A 13,441-nucleotide genomic window follows, 5' to 3' on the forward strand; every position below is an offset into this window, starting at 1 on the left:
GGTACACATGTGGCACAGAGTGATGGTACACACACAGTACACATGTGGCACAGAGTGATGGTACACACATGGTACACATGTGGCACAGAGTGATGGTACACACATGGTACACATGTGGCACAGAGTGATGGTACACACATGGTACACATGTGGCACAGAATGATGGTACACACACAGTACACATGTGGCACAGAGTGATGGTACACACACGGTACACATGTGGCACAGAATGATGGTACACACACAGTACACATGTGGCACAGAATGATGGTACACACACAGTACACATGTGTGGCACAGAGTGATGGTACACACACAGTACACATGTGGCACAGAATGATGGTACACACACAGTACACATGTGGCACAGAATGATGGTACACACACAGTACACATGTGTGGCACAGAGTGATGGTACACACACAGTACACATGTGTGGCACAGAGTGATGGTACACACACAGTACACATGTGTGGCACAGAGTGATGGTACACACATGGTACACATGTGTGGCACAGAGTGATGGTACACACACAGTACACATGTGGCACAGAGTGATGGTACACACACGGTACACATGTGTGGCACAGAATGATGGTACACACACAGTACACATGTGGCACAGAATGATGGTACACACATGGTACACATGTGGCACAGAGTGATGGTACACACACGGTACACATGTGTGGCACAGAGTGATGGTACACACACAGTACACATGTGGCACAGAATGATGGTACACACATGGTACACATGTGGCACAGAGTGATGGTACACACACGGTACACATGTGTGGCACAGAGTGATGGTACACACACGGTACACATGTGTGGCACAGATGTGCGTGGAGCCAGACACATGTGGAATGAGTATTATTTATATTAACGAGATAAATAGGGTTAAAGAAACAAGTCAGTAAACTGGCATAATAAACACATTTCCCCATTTAGTAATGTATTAAACTGCCAGTCTAACACACACACACACACACACACACACACACACGCATACACACGCATACACACAAAATACACACCTAAGTTAACTAACACTCCTTAATATCACAGAGGTAAGAAATAGGGAGGCAGACCCAGGAGGACCTTGTTGATTACAGTGGACCAATGAGGCTTTGAGTGTAAAGGGCAGGCCAATAAAAGCCAATCATACAAGGTACAATGATGAGTCATTGTTGGTAATAAACTTCAATGGTACACACATACATGATCAATCATTACACTGACAGGCCACGTCTGGTCCGTATGGCATATAGTAAATCATGGCATGTTATCTAAAACATGTCTGAACATTAAAAGTTGAGAGTGCTGAACTTATACACAGCTGTTTTCTGGAAGCTCATAGTTTGTCAATATCTTGGATGGATTTAGTCATGTCAGGTTCTTCCATCACAGCTTTATATATAACCTTACAACAAAATGTTCTTGGCACAATTTTCTTTATTTCATTTTAAGATACTGATGTTTCCCCGGACTCCAACATCTGAAGAGAATTAATGATATATATAGGCTATATATATATATATATATATATATATATATATATATATATATATATATATATATATATATATATATATATATATATATATATATATATAATATTCAATCTGCCTCCCACAGTTTCTTTGCCACCCCAGTGTCTCTGGAAAAAGGATCCCAGCTGATAGAAGATTCTTATACATTGGGGACATTCCTGGAGAGGATTTGGATATAATGCAGGACTGATGGAGGGGTGTGCACCAACTCAGACAATTGCGTTTGGGTCATAGAATGGACAATGGTGTGATTGGGAACATTTTTGGTGGACACTGCATGTCATTTTACAGACAAGTAATAATTCGCACTGTGTAGCTGTAACAATCCAGTAGATGGCGTGAATGCAACAGTTAAGGATGCCAACCGCCATAAAACTCAAGAAGAAGAAGAAGAAGAAGAAGAAGAAGAAGGAGAAGAAGGAGAAGAAGAAGAAGAAGAAGAAGAAGAAGAAGAAGAAGAAGAAGAAGAAGAAGAAGAAGAAGAAGAAGAAGAAGCTGTTGAACTTGAGACCTGTGACGATAGCCTATTGCACAACTTTCAGTGCCATGTGTTTACCAGTCAAAAGCAGATCTACTGCTGATACAGACAACAACTGCATTGACGGTCAGTTTCTACTGTACTGCGCCTTTGCCAGTTCCACTGTAAGTAGAAAATTATTTGTTCTCATGGAATAAATCTCACACAGCTTGAACTAGTAGTTGAACACATATTAAGTAATGGTAAAGTAAGCAGGAAGTAATGGTGTATTCCTATAGTATATACCGAGTTGTTAGTAAGGAATGCACCATTACTTCCTGCTTCTTTACCATTACTTAACATGTGTGTGACCCCTCAAGTAAAGCAGTACATCTTCCTGAGTTGTTACTAAGGGATACATCATTACTTCCTGCTTACTTTACCATTAGTTCCCATGTTTGTGCCCCCTCAAGTAAAGCAGTACATCTTACCGAGTTGTTAGTAAGGAATGCACTATTACTTCCTGCTTACTTTACCATTACTTAACATGTTTGTGCCCCCTCAAGTAAAGCAGTACATCTTACTGAGTAGTTACTAAGGAATACACCATTACTTCCTGCTTACTTTACCATTACTTAACAACTAGTGAAATATATATATAAAAAAAAAGGAAGTAATCATTACTTACTGGTTCGTTAACATGGTAACTAATGGTCAGTTCTTAAGTAACTACCATGGGAACTAATGGTCAGTTCTTAAGTAACTACCATTAAGGATCTTTAAGGAACTACCGATTAACTATTAATGAACTAGTGAATGAAAACAAATGAAAAAAAGTTTTTTTTAGGGAAGTAATCATTACTTACTGGTTCGTTAACATGGTAACTAATGGTCAGTTCTTAAGTAACTACCATTAAGGAACTACCTATCAACTACTCATTAACTAATCATTAACTATTCATGAACTAATGGTTCGTTCCTTACTCGTTCCTCAGTAACTACCCATTTTTTGTGTTACAGTATTATGAAGTGTTACCGCCTAATGTAATATAATTCATGACTTTATGCAAAAATGTCTGGAACTCGAAAAAGTTTAATAATGGGATTTTGTTATCTGACACTGCACAAAAATAAAGAATGGGTGTTTTTTGTAAGCAAACTGGCATTTAAAGGCTTGAAATTCTGAAAAGGAATGCATACTTGGTATTTCTGATAAAGAAAAAAAAATAGAAAAATGGAACAATACATATATTAATATTTGTATGGCAGTCTTAGGAGGTGCCCATTTTTGGGCACTGGGACACCAGTGTAACAATTTTTAAAGGGGTGCTCAAGGCAACTTTTAGCCTGAATATATATTCCTTTAAATGTATTTTTGAGTGATGCATGGTGAATAATAACAATCGGTATACTGATCACAATAGTAACCTGTTATCCCGGGACCTCATTTTATGTGCAGGGCCGTGCAGAGCCCTGCAGGTGCTCAATGTTAAAAATGGGCACAATTACTTGCAAAAACTTGCAAAATTATTTTTGAGTACGACAATAGTGGAATGCTTAGTTCACATGCTTTTGCACTACTTCGCTTAGTTTGTAGATGGCCATTATCCTGCCATATCATCAAGGTATTCAACATATAAATAGGCTATAAAGAAGCCAATACAATTCTTGACAAGAATTCGTTTAACCTCTTCTACTCCACACCTCCCTACCAGAAACCAATCTTTGTCTCTTTTAGTGGGGACACCTCTGGGTGCACAGCCCGGAGGTGGCTGTGTGCTCTGACTCGTACTGTATACGCCAAGGTAATAGCCTCCACAAGCCAATGTGAGAGGCGCTGCTTGGAGATGGGCCTGCCCAAACACGGAGGAGCACAGGAGATGAACAGCTGATCACTCTTCCTGACCCTCCTCGTCTTGGTCATATATGTATAAGTGCGCACGGCAACGGACTGGACATGAACTCTGAGCCTGATGCTCCCCAAGAGAAGCAGTAAAGGCTACTAGAGTAATAAGAGAACAAGAGCCCATAACCTTAAAGGCCGGGTTAGGGATCATAGTCACCTTATCATCCCCTGGAGCAAACTGAGTCCACAGAGGGGTGGACAGGCTAGATACATTTATAATATGGTGTTATATTTACAACCGGTCCTTTGAGGGCAACCGTAATGCTGATGTGGCCTGGGATGAAATTGAGTTTGACAGCCTATGACAGATCTATGCCTTTATGATTCCAGCTTCACCTCAGAGATGAGACTGGTGACCCTGGCCACACTGCTCTGCTCTCTTCCCAGTGCTGATGGAGGGAAAGTGCTTGTTTTCCCTTTGGATGGAAGCCACTGGGTCAACATGAAGGTCCTCATTGAAGAGCTCCACTCCAGAGGTCACAACATCACAGTGGTCCGGCCAAAGATTAGCTGGTACATCAAGGCAGAGTCCCACCACTATCAATCGATCACGCTCGACATTGCCGGTGGAATAGAAGAGGATGGCCTGAATCAATTCATGACAGTGATGCTGCAGCTCCGGCGCGAGCCCCCTTCTTCTGTTTTAGCCCAGATGAAAGCTGGAGCCGAGTTTCTGACAAGCATGCGTCATTTGCACAAAGCTGTGGTTGAGACAACGGAAGACATTTTTGAAGACGCTAAACTGATGCAGTCCTTCCAAGAGGCCAAGTACGATGTTCTTCTAACAGACCCCTGGTTCGGAGGAGGGGTACTTCTTGCTCATCGGTTGGGTCTGCCTCTGGTCTTCAATGTAAGATGGACAATTTTGGAAGAGGGACATTTGACAGTTGCCCCCTCGCCGCTCTCATATGTTCCAGTACCAGGAAGTGAACTGACTGATAAGATGACTTTTATGCAAAGGGTCAAGAATGTTTTTTCTTACGTGATGTTACGCAATAACATTGCAATAGTGGCAGACCCTCACTACACATCATTTGTCCACCGTTACTTCGGTCCTGATGTCCATTATTGGGAGCTTTGGCAGGCAGCAGATATTTGGCTGTGGAGAAGTGACTTTACCTTTGATTTCCCTCGTCCCACCATGCCCAACATTGTCTACATGGGCGGTTTTCAGTGCAAGCCCTCCAAGCGTCTTCCTCAAGATCTCGAGGACTTTGTCCAGAGCTCTGGAGACCATGGCCTCATCGTCATGACCTTGGGGACGTTGGTGGGAAATCTACCTGAGGATGTAGCAGAAGACATTGCTGCCGCTTTTGCCAAATTGCCTCAGAAGGTCATCTGGAGGCATACTGGGAAGAGACCGTCTACCCTGGGCAACAACACCTTGGTGATGGACTGGGTGCCCCAAAACGACCTGTTGGGCCACCCAAAGACCAGAGTGTTTGTGGCCCACGGAGGCACCAATGGACTTCAGGAGGCCATCTACCATGGAGTTCCCATCGTCGGCCTTCCTATAATGTGGGACCAGGACGATAACCTCCTCAAGATGAAAGCGAGGGGTGTTGCCAAAGTGCTGGACCTGAGCACAGTAAACAGAGACAACTTCCTGGAGGCAGTGAAGGAAGTGCTTTCGGAGCCGTCCTACAGGGAGAACATGCAGATGCTCTCCAGGCTGCACAGAGACCAGCCCATGAAGCCTCTGGACCGCGCCATGTTCTGGATCGAGTTTGTCATGAGACATAAGGGAGCTGCTCACCTGAGGACCGATTCCTACAAGATGTCCTGGATTCAGTACCACTCGATTGATGTTGTGGCATTTTTGCTAGCATTTGTCCTGCTGATTTCACTGACTTCTATTTTAACAGTGAGGTTTCTGTGGCGTAAAGTGTTTGATAGGAGGAAACAGAAAAATAACTAATAATGTGTATTATGAGATACTGTATACTGTAGCATTCTATATAGCATTCTGTAAAATCTGTTTAGCCGCTCACAAATAAAGTGAAGCAATTAGTCTTTGAAGAGATAAAAATCTCTGTTTTAAAACATGATCTAATGTGAGCTTTTTATCCACTTTTTATTACATCGGCTCAGCAGTTAAATTTAATCATTTGATTTTTAGATCCCCTTTTTAAGGATCTTAATTGTACAAGCGTAGTGTGGGATTGAGATATATTGTTAATCCAGAAAATTTGAGACAAAATCACAATTGCATCTTGTGCATTAACACAATTTACGCAATATTTCATCAACTAAAAGAAAATAATTTGAACTCAACATCAGTTATTCAACGTAAGATGGCCATGATGTTGTGGTTCTATTGCCATACCAGTGAAGGAGGAGCCATTGTACTTTGTTTTGTACTATTATGTTTTGTGGTATAAAAACTATACATTTCTACAGAAAGTATACTTCTAATTATATGGACCTCTAAATGCAAGCTTGGACTTTGTGCATGTACTTAAATGAATTTAAGTGTATACTGTATATACGTAATAAATGTTAATTCTTATTACAATTACATTTTTGTCTTATTTCAAATGTTTCTGATCTAAAAAATACATATATTCTGGAATAGCATTTGAAGCTATATAATGTAGAGCAACAATGTCTTATTTCGTCTTCTTTTTTCAAGATCCAACTCTTTCTCTATATGTCGCTCACACCATCTACTGTATATGTTTTTAACATGGAGGAAGGGACTTCATAAATACCTTTATGAAAGTGTAAATACAATACATGTCTATAAACAAGACAGTTTCAAGCTAATCGTGGCTCATCAATGTCTTATTAAAAATATATATTTACTTCTAAAAAAAAACAAGAAGTAAAAAAAAAAAAAAGCCTATAGGACAAATCAGCGTGGCGTTACTGCCACCCAAAAATGCGTAACCCCGCGGCAATTAACTGGTATGAGATGTGCCAAACAAATGTTAATATCTCAAAAAGTATACATCACATCGCTTATTTTGACATTCTGAGTGAGAGCAGAATTAGCTCAAGAGTTTGATGTATAATATATGTATGCCGTGTGAACTGTCGCAGTTTTTAAATTGTAAAAACGGTCAGCCAGCTAGAGGCAGACGCTCAAACTCAGGCTCCATAGGGTTCCATTGCCGTTGCCACCCAGTGACGCGGTTTGTTTTCCAATACAGCCCTTAAAATGTGTGAGCGAGCACCGAGAGAGAGAGAGCTTGTGTGGCCTTGCAGTTACAGAATGTTTCAAGGTTCAAGGTAGCATAATCTTTATTATGCCCGAGGGGCCCGGTGAGGGGGCCAAGAATTACATAACGTTCATATTAATGTTATTTAAAAGGCCAATAGCAGCTAGGGACACATTCATTCTTAGATCTATTGGTCCTGCATCTTGGCAGAATATATCTGGGACCAGATGGAAGCAACCTGAACTCACTGAACAGGAGGCAACTATAGGGGTCAGCAATGATTGACTATATGTCTTCTTTGTGGCTCTGCCTTTGTATGGTTCATTTAGATTTACAGCTGCAAATTAAGTAACATGGCTGCACCTCTACAGTGACCTCTTCTTTCACTGGTCTGTTTTGAGAGGGAGGGAAACATGTACGCTGTTGAACTTTGCCCGTGAAGATATTGCACAACTTTCAGTACAATGTGTTTAGCATTCAAAAGCAACACCCGACATACATACAAACATACAAACAAAACTGCATTGACTGTTTCTGTAGGCTACTGCACCTTTGCCACTTCGACTGTAAGTAGAAAATGTATTCTTCTCATGGAATAAATAGTTGCTTAGGGATCCACAATATATCTGCAATTATATCAGTATTGGCCGATGTTGGTCTTTTTTTTATTTATCTCGGTATCGGACAGAATTTTCATATTGAGAGCAAGCAATATGGTAAATCTATGATTTAGTGGCTTTTCCAAATGTTTTGGAAATAAAGAAAGTTTACTTTTTCAAATGCATTGTTTACATGTGTTTTTCAGTATGTAGACTACATTTGATTATCATAGAAACTTGTTTCTATACAGATCATATCGACAGTAAATATCTCTTGTCGTCCATGTCGTCCAATGTTAATATATTGGTATTGTTATATCATATCGGTATGGGTCAAAATGTTCATATTGATGCATCCCTAGCTCACACAGCTTGAATGACTTATTGACAAAGTCACAAAGGATGTAAGCTGATGTGTTTCTTGTTTAGAAGACACCTCTTTAACCCATTGATACCTGATGCACTGATGCATGATGCCCGACATACATACCTGATGCATTTGTGTGTGTATCCCTTTAAGACCGCGACCGCGTGACGCGGTTCGCGGTCTTAAAGGGATACACACAAATGAGGGATATACACGCAAATGCTGCATCAGGTATCAATGGGTTAACTGCAAGAAGCCTAGCTGTACAGAAGCCCAAACTCTTCCTCTGTGGGTTAGGGATTTTAATTTGAATCTCTTTGTAGTATGGAAATTAAAATTGTTACATTTTCATTGAGTCACATGCGCCTTGTGGATTCCTTCCACATCAGGGTACTGGCATTTGTAAATGAATGCCTTCAATAGCTGTCATACCGAAAAACTGTATTGTGCCATGAACCCTAATGTTCCTTTTGATCCAAAACTGCCCATAGGAAACATGATTTGTGGCTGGAAATCCCAAATTAATATAGGCAAATAGGCTATGGATCTCAAGGCCATAAAAGGCCTATATGGTTAAGTGATGAAACTGAACCATTATCCATTGTCCAGTAAATATTGGTGACTGTTACACACCTAGATCTAGATGTCACAATTCACAGTTTGTCTTTTTAAGAAAATGATGTGTAGGCTATATCATAAATTAGCAAAACAAAGTGGATGGGGATATTTCATATCTGTCAGCCACTACTCAAGGATCTGGTTGTATTCCTGGTGTGGCTGCTTAGATTCTGTCATGACAGTGAAACTCATGCTGACATGCTGCCCTCTGGTGGGAGTCTTTTGAATTGCAGATTACAGACCAGTGAATTTGTGTGAAATTATTTGTTAAACATGGCAGAATGTATGGTGATTAAAGAGGTGGATATACCACAACACATTTTTGGGGACAGACAAAACCCACTGGAGATGATGAATGATGCACAACTTTTGAGGGAGTATAGATTTGACTGTCAGTCCATCCTCAAAATAGCTTCAAAACGTGAACCGGACCTCGAGCACCAAGGAACCTTTATGAAACCAACCTAGTGTTTACTGATCACTATAGAGTATAAGTAATGGAATTTGGTTCCCTCCCCTGATATGTGAAACGCTTTGAGTGTCTTGAAAGGCACTATATACATCAAATCAATTATTATTATTATTATTATTATTATTATTATTAACTCTATTATCATCTATACCTTTATGATTCCAGCTTCACCTCAGAGATGAGACTGGTGACCCTGGCCGCACTGCTCTGCTCTCTTGCCAGTGCTGATGGAGGGAAAGTCCTTGTTTTCCCTGTGGATGGAAGCCACTGGGTCAACATGAAGGTCCTCCTCGAAGAGCTCCACTCCAGAGGACACAACATCACAGTGATCCGGCCAAAGACCAGCTGGTACATCAAGGCGGAGTCTCATTACTATCAATCAATGACGCTCGACATTTCCGCTGGAATTGTTGAGAATGAATTTAATCCATTTGTAACAGCGATGGTGCAGCTCCGGCGCGAGTTCCACACTTCTGCTTCAGCCTACTTCAAATTTGGAGAGGAGTTTCTCGCAAAAATACAACAATGGCACAAAGCCGTGGTTGAGACAACGGAAGACATTTTTGAAGACGCTAAACTGATGCAGGCCTTCCAAGAGGCCAAGTATGATGTTCTTCTAACAGACCCCTGCTTCGGAGGAGGGGTACTTCTTGCTCATCGGTTGGGTCTGCCTCTGGTCTTCAATGTAAGATGGACAATTTTGGAAGATGGACATTTCACAGTTGCTCCCTCGCCGCTCTCATATGTTCCAGTACCAGGAAGTGAACTGACTGATAAGATGACTTTTATGCAAAGGGTCAAGAATCTTCTTATTTACTTGACAGGACCCATTAATAGAGCAAGGATGACAGACCCTCTCTACACATCCTTTGTCCACCGTTACTTCGGTCCTGATGTCCACTATTCTGAGCTTATGCAGGCAGCAGACATTTGGCTGATGAGAAGTGACTTTACCTTTGAGTTCCCTCGTCCCACCATGCCCAACATCGTCTACATGGGCGGTTTCCAGTGCAAGCCCTCCAAGCGTCTTCCTCAAGATCTCGAGGACTTTGTCCAGAGCTCTGGAGACCATGGCCTCATCGTCATGACCTTGGGGACGTTGGTGGGAAATCTACCTGAGGATGTAGCAGAAGACATTGCCGCCGCTTTTGCCAAATTGCCTCAGAAGGTCATCTGGAGGCATACTGGGAAGAGACCGTCTACCCTGGGCAACAACACCTTGGTGATGGACTGGCTGCCCCAAAACGACCTGTTGGGCCACCCAAAGACCAGAGTGTTTGTGGCCCACGGAGGCACCAATGGACTTCAGGAGGCCATCTACCATGGAGTCCCCATCGTCGGCCTTCCTCTGATGTTTGACCAGGACGATAACCTCTTCAGGATGAAAGCGAGGGGCGTTGCCAAAGTGCTGGACATTGGCACAGTAAACAGAGACAAGTTCCTGGAGGCAGTGAAGGAAGTGCTTTCGGAGCCGTCCTACAGGGAGAACATGCAGATGCTTTCCAGGCTGCACAGAGACCAGCCCATGAAGCCTCTGGACCGTGCCATGTTCTGGATCGAGTTTGTCATGAGACATACGGGAGCTGCTCACCTGAGGACCGATTCCTACAAGATGTCCTGGATTCAGTACCACTCGATTGATGTTGTGGCATTTTTGCTAGCATTTGTCCTGCTGATTTCACTGACTTCTATTTTAACAGTTACATTTTTGTGGCGTAAGGTGTTTGGTAGGAAGAAAGGGAAAAATTACTAATATGCATATTATTATCACTTATACGTACAGTATGTGTATCATGTCCTTTGAACAGTTGAGCCGTTCTTTGACTCAGGAAGGAAGGAATGAAGGACAAATGCCCTGGATTCAGTACCACTATTAATATTGACATTGCATTTTTTTTCAGATTATGCTGGTTTCACAGATTTTTGAATGCATTTTGCATTGCATTTTGACGATGATATAGCCTCAAGATGCTCTAAAAAGCAACTTGCTTTTACAACAGAAAAATCAGCTTTCCTTTTAAAATGGGCCAAATTGATTCAGAACTGCACATGGTGAGTCATATACTGCACTCACTTACTCTATCTGTTTTGACGTCAAATTATATTTTTTTCCAGACAGATGGAGTGCACAACATGTCATTGTTTTTGTAAACAGCTGACATCAGTTATTAAAGAGATAAGTAACCGATTGAGGCCTATTATTGTAAAGCGATGAGGAAGTGGTATCAGTCACACCTACAAAATCAGAAAGAAAAGAGAGAGAGAGAGAGAGAGAGAGAGAGAGAGAGAGAGAGAGAGAGAGAGGGAATATGAAAATATTTTCCCGTAGGTGGTTGAGATTGGCCTTGAGTTTGCATCTAATATAAGCAACTAAATCTGAAAGAAAGAAAAAAAGAAAGAAAGGTGTAAGAAAATTAATTTTAACATTTTAACTTGTTAGAATAGATATATTATCTTTACTCACCATCAGTGATCAAAGCATGTACCCAAAGTGTGTACTTTATCTCTATCTTTAGTTAAAAGAAAGAAACACACACACACACACACACACACACACACACACACACACACACACACACACACACACTATTTATGTCTAAATATACATTATGTAACTAACTGATTGTGTGTCTGTTACCACGTGTGTCTCTAACAAATGATGTGGTCTCTGACAATGTTATTAAATACGGGGACAATGAGAAAGAGGGAACTCCCGCACACTGTCTCCAGATGCAAATAAAAGTTTAATAAGTCAAAAGAAGAATAACGTTTCGGTCATCAAGACCTTCATCAGATTCATTTGTGAATTGTGTGAAATGAATCTGATGAAGGTCTTGATGACCGAAACGTTATTCTTCTTTTGAGTTATTAAACTTTTATTTGCATCTGGAGACAGTGTGTGGGAGTTCCTTCTTTCTCACTGTGTCGGGTTTTGCCCTTCTCCGACGCACCTGTCGCGTAGGTGTGCGAAAGCCTTTCCTCTCATTAAATACGGGGACAAAATGTGTTTAGCATATTATGGAAACCACAAATTGGTGTGGAAAAAGATAGACTGACAAGTGCAGCAGATCAGACTGTGATTGTACTGGTCATGCAGCTTCCAGGTGTGAATGTGTGTGTGGACATGTTTGAAGATGGTCCACGGGTGCTGTACACAAGAAAGCTGCCCAGTGCTCCTGGCCTGCCCCCCCCCCCCCCCCGGAGGAAGGACCGTGTGTTGGGTTGTCGTGTGACAATAAGGACTTAAAGGGTTTGTCCGTCCAGTTCTTCTTCTTCATACAGTCAATGCTCAGTACGCTGTGACGAGATCGACAGAGAGATCCAGATCACGAGATCAGCCTTGGCATGTCAAAGGCAGCTCGCTGTACAGGCCGGCCTGCATTTTAGAGCCACTGCTGACAAAGTGCAGAGGTTAGATGGGACCGATTGGACAGACGCGTCGATACGCTACATGTGCTCAGCAATGAGCCAATAGGCTACGTGTGCTCAGCTATGAGCCAATAGGCTACGTGTGCTCAGCTATGAGCCAATAGGCTACGTGTGCTCAGCTATGAGCCAATAGGCTACGTGTGCTCAGCTATGAGCCAATAGGCTACGTGTGCTCAGCTATGCTAGCGAGCAAGACAGCCTCTATGGCGGTATATGGCGTCCTTGTTCTGGAGCCGAACCCGAATGGAGCTCTCATTCCATTTAACACTTAACCCAAGCACTCCCACTCATGGAACACCAAATAACTGAATACAAAAGTAGTGCCCCCTTGAGGGTTAAGGGGGTATGAATAGAGGTTGTGTGTGTGTGTGTGTGTGTGTGTGTGTGTGTGTGTGTGTGCAGGGCCGCTGGAAGTCATTTTAAGCAGGGGGTGCTGGGAGGAAGGGACTCTCGGTGGGGCCCGCAAGGGCCCCGCCGACAAAAATTTGGGCGTTTTTTTTTTACATTTTTTTGCCATATTTAGAGGAATATCTCATTTTAAATCAACATTAGGATACTGTTGTGATGTAATTATTCAGTATTTTCTCCTTTTCTCACTCATTCAGAGCAAAGAGGGAGATATATAGCATGATGATAATGCTCTATATCTCCCTATTTGCTCTGAATACACCAGTTAACATGACACAGACTTAACATGATAGAAATATTATCAGCAAACTTAATGACTAGACTAATTATTCTGATCTGAATGGCATATATCAACAAACATTGACTCCTCTCTTTGCTGTATAGTGGGAGGTGCATTTTTGAGTAGGCTATTAAAATAGCATGTCAAGTTCACATTTCTTTATTGCCAGATTAAACAATTCGTATTGGT

At 41.8% G+C, this 13,441-nt stretch overlaps 2 pseudogenes across 2 annotated transcripts; both read left to right on the top strand.

Annotated features, from left to right (window-relative positions):
- The first annotated feature begins 2,113 nt into the window (after positions 1-2,113).
- LOC310783903 (UDP-glucuronosyltransferase 2A1 pseudogene) lies at positions 2,114-6,351 on the top strand (annotated as a pseudogene). The gene is made up of 2 exons (XR_014554067.1): positions 2,114-2,197; positions 4,249-6,351. The product of XR_014554067.1 is annotated as a UDP-glucuronosyltransferase 2A1 pseudogene (transcript).
- Positions 6,352-9,313: 2,962 nt separating this feature from the next.
- Positions 9,314-10,888, top strand: LOC310783791 (UDP-glucuronosyltransferase 2A1 pseudogene; annotated as a pseudogene). Its single transcript has one exon. The product of its transcript is annotated as a UDP-glucuronosyltransferase 2A1 pseudogene (transcript).
- Positions 10,889-13,441: the final 2,553 nt, after the last annotated feature.

This window comes from Poromitra crassiceps (assembly GCF_964638095.1).
Source record: "Poromitra crassiceps genome assembly, chromosome: 10".
NCBI lineage: Eukaryota > Metazoa > Chordata > Actinopteri > Beryciformes > Melamphaidae > Poromitra > Poromitra crassiceps.